The 13,567-nt window shown below is 49.0% G+C and overlaps 1 long non-coding RNA gene across 2 annotated transcripts; it reads right to left on the minus strand.

The window, feature by feature from the left end:
• Positions 1–2,079: 2,079 nt before the first annotated feature.
• Positions 2,080–13,049, minus strand: LOC135179408 (uncharacterized). Of its 2 annotated transcripts, XR_010303997.1 has the most exons (3): positions 12,989–13,049; positions 3,796–3,894; positions 2,080–3,660 (listed from the first exon to the last, which is right to left on the minus strand). It is a non-coding gene; the product is annotated as an uncharacterized LOC135179408 (long non-coding RNA). The 2 variants fall into 2 exon arrangements; XR_010303996.1 differs by lacking the exon at positions 2,080–3,660 and having other exon boundaries at positions 3,693–3,894.
• Positions 13,050–13,567: the final 518 nt, after the last annotated feature.

A 13,567-nucleotide genomic window follows, 5' to 3' on the forward strand; every position in this document is an offset into this window, starting at 1 on the left:
GGAATGTGCAGGTTTTTTTCTCCACCTTGTCTTTCTCTCCCTTCCTTAAAGTAAAAGCCAAAGCACCACGAGCTTTGAATGAAGAAGTGGGTTTTTTTTTCCTGCAACCCTGAAAAAAACCCCAGTTTTTAACCTTTTTTTTACAGTTTTGATTTTTTTTGTTTTCCTTACAGTCCTCACAGCAGCTGCTCCTAAAATATTTGCTCATTGTAGTTTTCAAACAGATGAAAAATGTTGGCAACAGTTGAGATTATGGTTTGGTTTGGTTTGTCTTTTTTTAAATCACATCAAAATGGAAAAGGAGACTTGCAAGGGAAAGAAAACCTTGCCTGGTGGGGAATGCTTCAGAGTGGGCTGGGATTACAGCCCTCCCTCTGTATTCAAGCCAGGAATAGATCTCATGGCATGTTTGGACTGAACATATTGCTGCATGCTCCTCTTCAGGTGTTTGCATGCACCAATTGTGGAGGTTCAAGACAGGAGTCCACTTTTAGAATCATAGAATATGCCCAAACAGGCGAGGTTGTGCAACCTCTTCCAGAGACAGGAGTCCTTTGGCTTTTTGGCTGTGCACGCTAGACCAGCAGGTAGTGTTGCACCCTTACCTGTAATGAGGAGCACTCAGTGGTTGTTATTTTCATGGTAGTGAAGGTTGTTGTGACTTCGGGAGCCAGAGACTAAAGACTTTCAAGACCTTCCTGGTCTCTGTAGGCACAGGAAGGTTCAACTGAAGAGTCACAAGATCATAGAATTGTTTTGGTTGAAAAGACCTTTGAGATCAAGTCCAACCTTTAACCCAGCACTGTCAGGTCACCACCAAGCCATGCCACTCAGCACCACATCTACACAGCTTCAAAACCCCTCCAGGGGTGGCAACTCCACCACTACCATGAGCAGCCTGTTGCAGAGCTTGACAACCCTTTTGGGGAAGAAGGTGAAGAAGAGTCAATGGGCCACTGAGTCTGTTGGAGTGAAGTTGTCACTCCAGAGATGTTATCCTCGCCAGTGTGATTCCAGTACCAGCAGCACTTTGCAGCCCAGCCCGCCCACCGTTCATAGGCTTTTGAATCGATAATGAAGCGTCTTAGCGCTGGTTATGAATAGCAGGCTGAGTGCTGGCTGCAGCCTCAGTTAAAAACATCTTGCAGCAGAATAAATAAATAATTCCCTTTTAAGTTTGAGGCCATTTTGTGCTGCAGACCCTGCTGGGTGGCGGCAGGGCTGGTGTGTGGGAGAGGCGTGATAGCTCTGCCACGATGAGATAAGCGGTGGAGAAGCAGAAGGCATCCTCTGATGTGCTCCTAACCACAGCCCCTCCTGGGCTCTGTGAGCTTCGTGGCCAGAATTGCTGTAGCTGCCTCAGAGGTTTTCTGTTTCTCTCCTCGTTTGTTCTCTGGGAGCTTAAATATATAGAGTGTGAGTAGGTGGGAGGGTAGAAGGAGGAGGCAGTGTTGGGAAGCCAAACGAGCATGTCAGTTGGTGCAGGAACGTTGTGTGGTGCTGCCTGGCCAAGACTGCTGGGGAGGGATGGGTCCTCCTGAATCCCTGGGTCCTCCTGAGTTCCAGTGCTGCTGAGGAGGGATGGGTCGTGGAGTTGCTGCAGTCTGAGCTTTAACAAGCAAATAGAAACCCTTGTTCTTTTCACAGTGTTAGTCTAAATTCAGCACCTCCAGGTTAAATTGTTGATTTTACTTTCTTCAGTTACAGAAACACAGAGTTGCCTAGGTTGGGAAAGACCTCTGAGATCATCCAGTCCAGTCATTAGCCTAACACTGACAAGTCCTTCACTAAGCATCATATCTACATGACTTCTAAATACCTCCAGGGACTGGGACTCCACCACCTCCCTGGGCAACCTGTTATAATGCTTGAGAACACTTTCAGGGATGAAATTCTTTCTAATATCCTTCCTCATAGTCTAAACCTCCCCTGTTGCAACTTGAGGCCGTTTCCTCTTGTCCTCTTTTTACTGGGTTGAAGAGACCAACTCCCACCTCTCTATAACCTCCTGTCAGGCAGTCGTTCAGGTACCCTTCTTGGCTTTCTGTCCCAAACCAGTGCAGAGCTGATGCTGAAGTGACACACGAACATTGTGGGTCCTCCTGAAGGGCTCTTTCTGGCTCTAATATTTTGGCCAATAACACAGTGGTGCCCTCAGCTGAGAAGATTACTGGTGCCATGAGGCATGAGGTGGGGAAAAGACCTTTAGGAGAGGACCCAGCACTGCACATGGGGTCTCAGCAGAGCAGAGCAGAGGGGCAGAATTCCTTCCCTGCCCCTGCTGCCCACAGTGCCAGAGATCAGCTCAGGGCAGAGCTGGTTCTGGGCTGTGAGTGCATGGTGCTGGCTCATGTCCAGCCTTACACCCCCCAGCACCCTCAAATTTTTCTCCAGAGGAGTGCTCTCCATCCCTTCATCTTGGTCTGATATCTTGGATTGCCCCTTAAGTTTCGCTGCCCATGGGATTGGTGGGAGCAGGACTACTCATCTCCAGCAGCCAGAGGGATTGATGGAGTTTGGGAACGTGCACCTTGATGCTTTGTGCAGGACCTGCAGGACCCAGCATCACTTTAAGCCTTCCTGATGAAGTGAAAGTACTTCTTCTCCTGCCAGGTCTAATACCTTGCTACGGATCTGGAGGAATATCTGCTGCCTTAACCATTACAAATAATAACAACATCATACTGCAGGGACTTGTCTAAAGGCTTTCAATTGTTAACCACTCAGACCTTAAGGTTTAATTAATCCTATTTGCTCCTTGTTAATTAAAACTCTCTCATTGTGTCAGCCAGATTAAAAAGAGGAGGTGCAGAACAGTTAACTGCTAGAGCAAGGAAATTGCATGGAAGTTATCTCAGCCCAGGACATCCTGGGACTGGGGGTGGCCATGGACAGCAATTTGCTTCATCTAACAGCAGAGATGGAAAATGTGCAACGTGGTGATAAACTCCTTCCCCAGCTTCACAAATCCTCTTCTTTACAACCCAGAGATTATGGCTAGCTCTTGATTTCTGCTCTGATTCCTTCATAGCCAGGAACTGTTTATTTTGCAGCTGCCAAACTGTATCTGCCACATGAGGCTCTCTTCTGTTTTCACTCTCTGGGGTATCCTGGGGGTTTATACCTGAGCTGATGTTGTGTGTAGCTCTCTTAGGACTATGATGGAGACAAAAATAACTCTGTTTTTCACAATTCACATTGAAGTCTTTTTGCCAGGAGGTAGCAGAGTTCAAGACCTGGTGGGATGCTTTCCAGGCAGGAAAAGGGTCAAGTGACAAAAATCAGTACATTTTGGAGTGTAGGACATTTATTTGCAGCTGTGCTGAACAGGATCATTACTCCCCAAATCTAGGAAGAATCCTTCCTGGGATTCACTCAAACCAGCAAAGTCACAGAGAATCCCAGCATGATGGGGGCTGGAAGAGACCTCTGGAGATCACCCAGTCCAACCCCCCTGCTAAAGCAGGGCACCCACAGCAGGCTGCCCACGATCACAATGTCCTGATGGGTTTGGAATCTCTCCAGAGGAGACTCTACAACCTCTCTGGGCAGCCTGCTCCAGGGCTCCAGCCACCTTCCCACTAAAGTTTCATCTCACATTTAGGTGGAACCTTCTGTGTTCTGCTTTGTTCTGTCACTGGGCACCACATAAGAAAAAGTCTGGAATGAACATAAATAAAAACACACATTAGTAAAACTAAAAATTAATATTCATTAACTTATTTACCATGATTAGGGTGGAAAACAAAGTTGTCTGCAGTTGACAGCAGCTTCTCTGCCACCATTCAGTATCACCTCCTGTATTTTTAGTCCTCTCAACCTTCTAGTGGCTTTGTGCAGGAGCCATGATGCTGTTGGGTAATGGAAGCTTAGCCAATGTCCTCCGGGGAATACCTGTAAATAAGAAGGCTTTGGCATGGGGACAGGGTAGTGACCTGTTCCTTGGGGAGTGCACAGAAAAAGGAGAAAAAAATGCCAATCAAATAGTTTTTCCCTGCTGGAAAAAAATTGCTGCTTTCATGTTAGGCTGAAAATATCCCCCTGGTACTTTCATATCTCCAAAGTACCTTGGAAATGAAAGCAGCTTTGCAGAAAGGGCTTCTGAGGAGAATCCACAGCAGTCTGAGTTATCTCCATTGGTCCTGCCTGGGCTCAGGCAAAAATGGGAATTTCTTTGCAGTAGAAGTAAGTAGAATTTTGCTCAGGGATTTGAACCTTCCTTTCTCCCCCCAGATCTGTGCTGCCGTGGGAGAACCACATACTCTTTCACCTCTAAAAGTAAAGAACTCTCCTCCTCACCCCAGATCAGTTCATCCTTTACTACTTTGAGCACAGGAGGATGTCTGAAATCCACGAGGTGCCACTCTGGCCAGTGGCACTCCCTCCCTGCACCCACTGCTTGCTCCTGACCAAGACCAGCCAGGCCCACACTTTATCAGTGGTTGATCCTGTCGGAGGAGAGGTGAGTTGAGGGATAACGTGGGTGGGTTTCTGTCCTCCACCAGCCACTCTGCCTGCCAAGTCCCCTGATGCCTTCATCTCTAGGGTTCATTGTCTGCTGTAGTTTGTTGAAAACTTGGCAGCCCACCAGGTTCAGAAGTTTCAGGACAGAGAGGTGGACAAAGATTTGAGCTAAGCTTTGTGTCTTCATTTCTTTTTGAAGGAGGAGACAAAAACAGGTAGATGTTTAAGGAGCATTCCTTGGTATCTCTGCCCTTTTGACTTCAGGAGGAGACTTTCAGTTTTTTGCAGGACATCTTCAGCAGTCGTCCTGTCAGTGACCAGACCTTGCATATGATGCTGGTGTTAAGTGATCATGGTGAGGAGACTTTTTACAAGGGCTTGCTGTGGTAAGACAGGAGCGAATGGTTTGAAGCTTGAGGAGGGTAGGTTTAGAGTGGAGATTAGAAGAAAATTGTTTACAGTGAGGGTAGGGAGACACTGGCACAGGTTGCCCAGGTTGTTTGTGGATGCCCCCTCCCTGGAGGTGTTCAAAAACAGGCTGAATGAGGCCTTGAACAACCTGGGCTAGTGGGAGGTGTCCCTGCCCATGGCAGTGTTGGAACTGGATGATCTTTAAAGTCTCTTCCAAGTCAGAGCATTCTGTGAATCTATGAAATCAGAGGACAACCACCACTGCTTTCCGGTTCAGAGAGCAGCATCTCCATCCCAGCAAACCCAGATGCTTCTTCTGAGTTGTCCAGATGGTTGAGTAGCTGCAAAAGCCACAAGAAAGATCATAGCCTATGGCAGCTTTTGAGTGGCCAAACTAATGTGGAGTGAAAAATGACCTTCACAAACCCACTTGATCAAAACACATCCTTGCAGCAGGGTGGAGGGGAGGAGGAATCTCTTTCTCTGAATCTCTTATGCCAGAGAGATTTCAGCTGTGCAAAGATTTTAAAGTGAAACCAGCATGGAGTTAGCTCTTACCACTGGCAAATCCACTTTTCCACCCCAGTTTTTTGCTTTCTAGGCAGCTTGCCAGTGGGTACCTGGCAGCCAGCTTGCAGGGTGTTGCTCCTAATCGCATTAGAAGAAAAGCACTTCCTGGAGAGGGAGGCAAATAAAGGAGGATGTGGGCTGATCTTGCTGAGGGGGGTGAGCAAAAATTTCTCCCAAAGATAAAGATGGAAAACTTATCACTGCAGAAATGGCATCTTTGGTGGCTAAAGGCTTATTAGACTGAGGAAAAAGAGGGTGAGTGGAACTTCTGAAAGTCTTGAACCCAACATCCAGCTCAAAGCAGAATTGTCCTTGATAAAGGCTCTGTCTGTCTCACTCTTAAAAACCTCCAAGAATGGTGATGCCACAGAATCCCAGCATGGTGGGGCTTGGAAAGGACCTCTAGAGATCATCCACTCCAACCCCCCTGCTCAAGCAGTGGCACCCACAGCAGCTTTCCCAGGATCACAATGTCCAGGCAGGTTTGGAGTCTCTCCAGAGAAGGAGATTCCAGAACTCCTCTGGGCAGCCTGCTCCAGGGGCTGATTGGGAATTTTTTCTCCCTTTTCTGTGCACTCCCCAAGGAACAGGTCACTACCCTGTCCCCATGCCAAAACCTTCTTACTTACAGGTATTCACTGGAGGACATTGACTGAGCTTCCATTACTCAACAGCATCATGGCTCCTGCACAAAGCCACTAGAAGGCTCCTAATTCAAACAAGCCAGAGCTGCTGCTGGTGAGTGAGGAGTCTTGATGGTGAGTGAGTGGAATGGAATGGAAAGGGGAATATTGTCCTTTTTCAGAGGGGAGGGTCTGGGTGTGCACAGCTTGCCCATTAGGAGCAAAGCCAGTATGTGAGCCTGATCGGATGTGAGAAGATTCACCATGCTGCTGCACTTGAAAGGCAGATGGAAAAGCCTTATTCTGGTCACTCCTGGTTTAAATTATGCATCCTCCATCTGCTGACTCCAGCACAGACATGCTTACAGCAACTGCCATGCTGCTTAAAATAACCATCCTACTACCAGGGCTACTGATGGAGAGGCTTTGCACAGCTCTCGTCCAAGCTCACTCAGCTTCTGTCTCTTGCTGATGAAGGTTTGATGTCACCTGGAAGAAATAAGTAGTACAGGTTTGACCCTTTTATGTGCACAGGTCAGACAGGTCCAGATGCCATCACGCCAATAAAAACTCCTCCTCCTTTTGCAGTCATAGAATGGGTTGGGTCAGATGGACCTTAGCAATTGCTAGGCCAAGCAGAGGCATCTCAATTAGAGCAGGCTGCTCAAAGCCCCATCCAACCTGGCCTTGCACATATCACAGGCTCACAGGATGTTCAGGTTTGGCAGGGACCCAAAGAGATCATCAAGTCCAACCCACCTGCCAGAGCAGGATCATACAATCTAGCTCAGGTCACACAGGAACACATCCAGACAGGCCTTGAAAGCCTCAGAGAAGGAGACTCCACAGCCTCTCTGGGGAATCGCTCTCTGGGATTCTATCACTTAAAATGATCATAGAGTGGTTTAGGTTGGAAGTTCCAGCCCCCTGCCATAGGCAGGGACACCTCCCACTAGAGCAGGTTGCTCAGGTTCATCCAACCTGGCCTTGAACACTCTAGGGAGGGAGCAGCCACAACCTCCCTGGGCAACCTGTGCCAGTGTCTCACAGTGAAGAGCTTCTTCCAAATATCTAACCTAAATCTCTCCTCACTCAGTTTAAAGCCATTACCCTCCTGTCACCACAGCTGCTTTCAACTTTTTCTCAAGCCATTGTGTGCTAGTTGAGCCTAGCTGGGATACTTTGGTGAGAAGAATTAGATGATAGGCTGTGAAAAGGAAACAATGGTGATGTCTACTTCACACATAGGCTTGCTGAGATGTATAAGAACAAGAACACAAACATAGCTAACAGAGTCTCTCTCTGGGCTTTGGGCTGCACTTTTCTCTCTAACTTGCTGCCTGGCTAATCCTTCTGCTTCCTAACCCCCCTGGCCAACCCTCCAAACTCACCTTGAATGTAAGGCAAAGTCTGGGGTAAGGTAGAGAGGTGGAAAGAAGGTGGAAGGGTGGTTGGGAGTCCCCCTGGGGACTCTGGTTTCTGGGAGGGCTGTTGTGTTTCTGTATTACTTTTTAACTTGTGTATTTCTGTACAGCTGTATAGATTGTAAATATCTGCTTGTATATTGTGCTAAGCTGTAAATATAGCTCCATTCTTCAAATTTCCAGCATCTGAGTCTAGTCTGGGTGATTTTCTTAAGTGTGGGAGGGGCAGATAACACCCAAACCATCACACATTGTTAGGAACTATGCCTCTACATAGAGCATATCCACACACAACGCCTGAAAACCTCCCTCAGGGACCAGAATGCAAGGCCTGGTCTGACTTTAGGTTTGGAAAGCCCTAGCTCCTGGACCACAGTACTCTTTATGACAGTCTTGGCACCCTCAAGGGGCAACTCCAGCCAAGCCTGGTTCCTCACTGGTTGAGAGCAGCTCTGGGATGGCTGCAGGTACAAGCGTGTTTGGCCCAGCAACTCCCTGGAGCAAAGCCAGGGGTTGGATAGATGAGGAATCACATTGCCTAGGACAGCACTTGCATATCCTAGATGTGCTCCACCACACTGAAAACTTTGCCTCTTTCTTTGGACTCTAAATCACTTCTGTCAGCTCCTTAATTATTTTAATTTTTCTTCGTTCTCCAGATCCCTCAAATATATTTTATATATAGGGCCCAGACATGAAAAAGGAAAGCTCCCACTGTGCCCTTGCTCTGAAAGCAGAGAAGTGGATGTATTTCATCTCTGCCTTTCAGTTCTTGCCTTTTTTCTCTTTCTCTTTTTTTGCTTTGAAGGAGCTTGGAACAGCAAGAAGCTGGTGGCTGCACTCCAGCTGCATCACTTAACAGTGAGTGGTCAAGCTCCACAGTGCCTGAGAGTATGTCCAGAAATGGGGACAGCAGAATGATGGCATTTTTCTGCAGAGGGAAGGAGGAGGGGAAGGCAGTTCCAGTGGCCAGCCTGCTCCACACCCAAAGCCACTGGCATGAAGTTCTAAGCTGATTATTTTAGTGGCTCAGCAGAGCACTGGGCTAAGTCAGCTGCAGATACTGCCGTTCCAAATTGCCTCTGCTTTAACAAGGGGAGAGCAGAGAAGGGAAGCAGGTGGCAGCACTTCTCCTTAGATTTATACTAGAGGTCAGTGCTGAGAAGCCATTGCAGTCGGTGCTGTTCCCCTTATCAGTGCATTTTAGGAGGAGAGGCAAAGAATCACAGAATGATTGGAGCTGAAGAGGACCTTAAGGATCATCTATTTCCAACCCCTGCACCCATGAGCAGAGACATCTTCCATTAGAAGAGATTGCTCAAAGCCTCATCCAACCTGGCCTTGAGCATGTCCAAGATGAGGCAGTGAGAAGTCAGGGGAGTTTGTTCTGCTGCACCCGAGGCAGTGGCTGGTGCTGGAGAGTGCTTCTGAACTCTGTTTCAATTGGAGGGCTGAGGGAAGTTTTCACTTGCCAGTTAGGTACTGCAGCAGCAGCCTCCAAAAGGGCTGTTACAAACCTGCCAGTTCCAATCCTCAGCAGTTACTAGTGAGTGAACCTTGGCTTTCTGCTGTGTACCATGGAACTCAGAGCATGGCAGGTTTAATGCTCTGTGGAAAGCCTGGAGCCCTGCAGTGAGGCACTTTGTCTTTTCAACGCAGCCACTGCATGAGCCCTTCTGCCTGTTATGGGAGAGTCAAGATTCCTTCAGTGAACAACAACAACAATATGAATAAGCAACTGTAAAGTCAAGGGTCAGGGTTGGGCCAGCCACTGAGCGAGTGCCAGAGGCTCTCCATGAACCCCTCTGCTTCCCAACAGGAAGAGAAAGAGAATAAGGGAAAGAGACTGATGGGGTGAGAAATAATCTAAGCCAGCTGGGATGGAAATGACAACAAGCAAACAAAATAGAGACAGAGAGGTACAAACCAATACCCACCCCCTGATGGCACTGATGTCACCATTGTCACCATTGCTGCTGGGGGCAAGCTCTGGGGAAGTCCCAGACTGGGCTGAGCAACAGATGAGAGCCAGATTCAGGAGCTGGATTCTGAACGTGCATTCAGGAGCACACAGATTGGAGTCAAAAGGCAGAAGGGCAGAATCCTCCTGGATCGCCAGACTTCCTGCTCCCCAAGGTGGCACACAAGCTGTGGCAGTGCCCTTGGTGTGCCCAGAAGCAAGCTGCAGCCAGAGCCTTTTTGCATTGCAGCCCTTGGCAGGAGCTCTCCCCAGCAACTCCTTCCTGCTAGGAGCAGCCTCTGGCTGTGCAGCCCTGCCCTGAGCTGCAGAAAGTGCCTCAGAGAGCAGGGCCTGAGCTGAGAAGTCAAACCCCTGAGCAGAATACAGTTGTTCAGGTCTAGCTCAGACGTGGACCTGTAGAAAGTAAGTGATATTGAGATTTTTTTCATCTGCACATATGCTTCAGTCCACAGTGGGATGAGGAGCACCAACATTTGCACTCCTTGGAAAGCTATGAAGTCCAAAGGAAAACAAGACTTTGGGTGCAACAACCTGAAGGGAGTTACTGTGATGCCTGTGTCCAGGCAACTGAAGCACTACAAGAAAGCACATCAGTATTGGTTAAGTTCCTCTTCTTGCTGCTTATCTCTTCCTGGCAGGAGATTTAACTTGTATTATTCCCATCACATTTAAGAGAATTTGCCAAAGGGGTTTCATCTGCTCTGCAGAGCTTCTGCAGAGCTCTAAACTGCCATTGCAAGGTATCACATCTCCCAGGGCGTTTCTGCAGCAGGAAAAAGTCATGTTCCTGGAGCATGGTTGTGACAGAGCACAGTTCAGCCTGGCAAACTGCTCTGACCCCTATCTCACCTTGTTCCTCCTCCAGTCTTTGTTTGCACATCCTGTCTTCTCTTTTGCCTGCACATTTGAGTTTAACAGCTATTATTTTAAGATTTGTGGAAGCACTGTCTGCTGGGTCAGGAGGAATTAGTAGTCTAAGTAGCTCTCACAGAAGCAAAGTCAATTATTTTCATTATTATTGATTAATATTAGCTGTAGAAATCCATATCTGCCTCAGCTCTACATCATCTGGCTTGCCTCTGTGCTCCTCAGGAGAGCATCTGATTGTTTGCCACATGTCACAGAATAAGGAAGCGTGAAAGGTCATCTAGGCCAGTCCCTTGCAGAGAGTAGGGACGTGTTTAAAAGCCTCTAGACCTGGTGCTGGGGACACAGCATAGTAACAGGCCTGGTGGAGTGAGCAATATGGCTGGACTTGAGCTGGGAGGGCCTTTCCACCCTGGATGATTCTGTGGTGCTGTGATCTGCAACTAGAGCAGGTTCCCTGACCTGGAATGGTTCTGGGGATGGGGCACCTCTGCAAGCCTGTGTCTCACCACCCGCAGAGTCACAGAATCACAGAACAGTTTCGATTGGAAGGGACCTCAAACTCATCCAGTTCCAACTCCCCATCATAGGCAGGAACACCTCCCACTAGAACAGGTCTCTCAGGCTCAACCTGGCCTTGAACCCTTCCAGGGAGGGAGCAGCCACAACCTCCCTGAGCAACCTGTGCCAGTGTCTCACCACCCTCACTGGAAAGAACTTCCTCCTAACATCAAATTTCCCCTCTGCCAGGCTGAACCCATTCCTCCTCGTCCTGTCATTACCAGACCTTTTCAATAGTCCCTCCCCAGTCCTCCTGTAGTCCTCTTCAAATACTGGAAGGCCACTCCAAGGTCTCCTCAAAGCCTTCTCTTCTCCAGGCTGCAGAGCCCCAACTCTCTCAGCCTGTCCTCAGAGCAGAGCTGCTGCAGCCCTCTCAGCATCTTGGTGGCCTCCTCTGACTGCCTCCAACAGTTCCATGTCCTTCTTGTGTTGGGGGCCTCAGATCTGCACACAGGACCCCAGGTGGGGTCTGAGGAGAGCAGAGCCAAGAGGCAGAATCCCCTCCCTTGCCCTGCTGCCCACACTGCTCTTGCTGCAGCCCAGCACACAGTTGCTGTCTGGGCTGCACTCACACTGCTGGCTCATGTTGAGCTTTTCATTAACTCAGACCCCCAGGTCCTTTTCCTCAGGGCTGCTCTCAGCCATTCACCACCCAGCCTGAAGCTGTGCTTGGGACTGAGTCAAAAGCTCTTTCTTTGACTCTAGTCTGAATCTCCCTCTTTTAGTTCCAAACCATCACCCCTTGTCCTGATTAAAAAAACCTGTCCCCAGCTTTATGATCAGCCCCTTTAAGTTCTGAAAGACAACCAGAAGATCTCCCAGGGCACACTAAGGTCTCCTGTGCTCACATCAGGAGCTGGGCAGGAGGTAACTCCCCTCTCTCCACTTCTGCCCATCGATTTCAAGGTAATTTGCTCAAAGCCCCATGAAGCCCTCGGGCAGACCGAGGACTCAAGGGGTTTTAAAGGAGATGAAGGGTAAGCAATAAGTGGCCATAAAGCATAGCCATACAGCTTCAACATCAGCAGGCAAGAAGCCTCCCAGAGTAAAGTCTCATTGATTTTAGTGGAATTATGTCATCCATGCCTTTGAGCCAAAGCCAGCAGATATATTTTTCCTCTGGAATTTATTTTCCAGTGGAGGCTCCATTAAAACAAAGAGACCCCAATGTTAAGCACTGATCAGATCCTCTGAGCAGAGAGATCACAGAACACCTCCGAGAGGATCACTCTTGTGACGTGTGCCAGGAAAGACTGCTGGAAATTAGGGAAGAATTCAGGAGTTATTTGCTGAGAGCACCCAGGGGCACTCAGATCTCTGCACTCCACAGGCCTGGGCTGGTGCTGTGCCCTTTGGCTAGAGCTGAGAGAGAACTGCAAAGGAAGCTCCTCTCAAGAAACAGGTACAAGATTTCTGCAGCTGGTGACAAGAGAGCTTTGACAAATTTTAGATCACCTCACTTGGAGGGAACAAAGGCTGCTGAAGGGAGGGAAGTTCACTCCTCAGTAGTCATGACAACACTTTCAAGAACTCACAGTTAAGGGAAGAAGTGAAGGCAATAAATACTGACTGGCGACACACACCAATCTCCTATGACTTAGGGTTTCATACACCTGGGTCAGAACAATCCTCACTATCAAAACATGCTGGGGGGTGAGGTGAAAGAAAGCAGCCTTATGGAAAAGGACTTGGGGGTGCTGAGGGACAAGAAGCTGGACATGAGCACACGGTGTGCTCTTGCAGCCCACAAGGCCAATGGTGTCCTGGGCTGTATCAAAAGAAGCCTGGCCAGCGAGTGAAGGGAGGTGGTTCTGCCACTTTGCTCTGCTCTGCTGAGACCTCATCTGGTGTACTAGGTCCAGCTCTAGAGCCCTCAGAACGGGAAGGACACGAAAGAAGCAACTCAACACGGAGAAACTCAGCCTAAGGAAGCCTACCCAGCACCCGTGAGCGATGCCAGAGCAATCATGTGAGCGATGTCAGAGCAATCATGAGGCTTAGCCCTACCTAGCCGGGGGGCCCACCAGGCCCCCCGGCCTTTGAATCCCCTCCACCATGCACCCAGTGATGCACCACGGAGCACTCACCGGTGATGATCCGAGGAGGATCCTTCTGCCCAAACGGGCAAGCTTGAGGCTTGCCTCTCCTGGGGCCACTTATAAAGGGGAGTGAGTGGGTGGGTGGGTGAGGCAAAGTGGTGACACCTGGGGTGGGAGGAGACTCCAACAAGACCCAGATTGAAAAGGGGAGGGGGCAGGGAGGGCAAAGTGGTGACACCTGGGGCGGGAGGAGACCCCAACAAGACCCAGATTGAAAAGGGGAGGGGGCAGGGAGGGCAAAGTGGTGACACCTGGGGTGGGAGGAGACTCCAACAAGACCCAGATTGAAAAGGGGAGGGGGCAGGGAGGGCAAAGTGGTGACACCTGCGGTGGGAGGAGACTCTAACAGAACCCAGGTGTTAGGAGTTTGGGGGAAAAAAAGGGGGAAAATGCATTGTGCAGGAGAGAAAGAGGTGGATATGGTGGAGAAGGGAGAGAAAAAGGATGGAGATGAGAACAGGAAGATGGAATGGTCTATCTGCAGTCATCTTGAATGTTAAATTGCACAGCAAGCAATCTGTGGGTCTGGGCAGTCCTGTTTTCCTTGTATTTCTTTGCCTTTGCCTT

The sequence above is a fragment of the Pogoniulus pusillus genome, chromosome 11 (assembly GCF_015220805.1).
Source record: "Pogoniulus pusillus isolate bPogPus1 chromosome 11, bPogPus1.pri, whole genome shotgun sequence".
Classification (NCBI taxonomy): Eukaryota; Metazoa; Chordata; class Aves; order Piciformes; family Lybiidae; genus Pogoniulus; species Pogoniulus pusillus.